The following is a 2,464-nucleotide window of genomic DNA, read 5'->3' as shown; positions in this document are numbered from 1 at the left end:
TAACCCATGGGGCTCCGAGGGGGGGGGGGGGCGCGGGGGGTTCTCCGAGACGAGGGGTATGACGTCACGCGGGGTGGGGGTATCTCGTAGGCGCGGGGGCTGACGTCACGCGGGTGGAGGGGGATGTTTCGACAAAAGAGGGGGAGTTTTCTGAGTGCAATATTTGTAGATGGTATCTTTACGACTTTTTTATGAGGGTTCTTAGACATTTTCCCCAAAAAGGTATAGAACAAGCGCCGATGATTAACAATTTTGTACCCTCGTTAATATAATTTTATTACGGAAGCGCCGATGTCCGGCTGCTCGTCAACGGAGCGTTCTAGAATCCATTAAAACTATGTTTTTCATTTTATAGACATTTTATCATTAGGAAAGGAATGAAGATTTTAGGGCCGACGCTGCGACGAACATGTCGAAACGTTATTTATAGGTGAAAATGTAAAAGCGTTGACGTTCGGCAGCTTTGTACCCTCGCAGAAAATCTCCCATAAAAACGAGAGCGAAACATTTTTCTTAATATTTTTTAAGGAAGAATGCAACGTATCGGCGCCAACGTTCGGCAGCTCGAATTTTTATAAACAGATAGCGCTCGATTTTATTACTATGATATTCCTTTGTGATAATTTTGAGAGGGATAGGGCTGAAGCTTATGGGAGAGTGGGTCTCCGCGTCAAAAAGTCTTTAGCATTCGACGAGTTAAAGTGTCCTATGCGAAGTGTCAGTGGCACAGTGTAGTGAGTTAAAAAGAAATGGAAAATAATAATTTCGAGAGAATATTAGACGAGTCATCTGATGAAGATCACGAGTTGTCGGATAACAATGTAGACGAATCTGACGAAGATCATTGTTGTTGAGTGACAGTAATTATATTAGTGATCGCAGTGAGGACCTTACGGATATTCACGACAAGGTAGTGTCTAATTCACAAATCCTTGCGCTAAACGGATGTACAAAAGTTTGCGCCATATACTTTTATTATTCTACGGGTGGTGCTCTGGCTTTATGTACTTCATGTATGATCTCTATTCAAGAATTCGGACACATGTATGCTGTACGAAAGCATGTGATTAAATTACACAATGCAGTGGATTGTCGATGGTGTTGCTAATGTAGAAAATCATTGTGTCAGATATTTCCATGTGATATGTGTCCTATTTGCACAAAATAAACTTTTGGAGATTGTGCTGGGATACTTAAAGTGAGAATTCTACAAGTGTTGTGAAAATGGCGAGTCAGAAAAAATCGAAGGTGTCTTCGGTGGTACAGTTTCTACGAAATCGTGAACTCGGTGTACAGAAACCCCAAACAAAAGATTTGGCCCATTTTATAGAAATTCATGAAGATATTTTAAGAACAATTGGCGGTTTATCTAAATGCTTCAGATCACACAACAATATCAAATGCTTTCGACGTCGCTATAAAAGCTGTGTGGTTTATTTTAAAGGATCTGAGGACCCATATATTGGTCGAATGGATATGCCATCACCATCGGCATCATGCGAATCATCGGATTATGATTTTTCGGAAGATATTGAGGAACCATTATAATTTTTCAGACCGAGATATTGAGGAACCATATTCTCCCTAACCTGTCATGGAGGCAGTATGTAATACTTGTAAGTATTTATTTAAATAAATTAAAATATTTATAAATTAATAAAAAAAAATTTTCTGTTATGCAGAAGGGACCCCTTGCTGTCCCATAATGGTCCTCTACCGCCTCGCTGCCACCGCCCCACCACCTCGCAGCCGCTGCTCAACCGCTTGCCGCCGACGCATTAAAAATTTTTATATTTTGTATTTCAAATTTATATTGTTTATCTATTTATCTTATTATTTGTATTTTTCTTATATATTCATATTATATTATTATATTTTTTATATTTTTATATTATATTCATATTATATTATTATATTATTATATTCTTATATATTCTTATATTTTAAATTTTAAATTCACATACACACATATTCATACGCACACACACACGCGCGCGCACACACACACACACACACACACACACACACAAAATTATAAATATTACACATACCTATTTTATGAATAAAAAAAAAATTATTTTAAACATAAAAACACATATTTTACTTTAGAATAATTCCTCTCTTTCCTCCCATTTATATTAAGAATATTATTATAAAAGAATTATTATTATTAATATTGGAAAAAAATATTTAAAAAAAAAAATCTCCTTCGCATGCACCTCGCGCTATCTCTTTCTTCTCTCTCGCGCTATCTCTCTCACGGTTCCTAGCCTCGCGCTATCTGTCACTCTTTCGTGTACCTCGCCGCGACATATCTCTCCTTCACATGCGCTATCTCTTTCTTCTCTCTCACGCTACCTCTCAGTCTCTAGCCTGGCGTTTCCCCTTCCCCGTATGACGTCAGACCCCGCAAGGACCCCGCAACAAGTTATGTATGAGAGCTGCTTACGGGTGGGAGAAAGAT

This window comes from Prenolepis imparis, unplaced genomic scaffold, assembly GCF_030444845.1.
Source record: "Prenolepis imparis isolate NDT839.2.m4 unplaced genomic scaffold, iyPreImpa1.0 SCAF_16, whole genome shotgun sequence".
Lineage (NCBI taxonomy): Eukaryota > Metazoa > Arthropoda > Insecta > Hymenoptera > Formicidae > Prenolepis > Prenolepis imparis.
Note: the sequence above shows the minus strand (reverse complement) of the source record.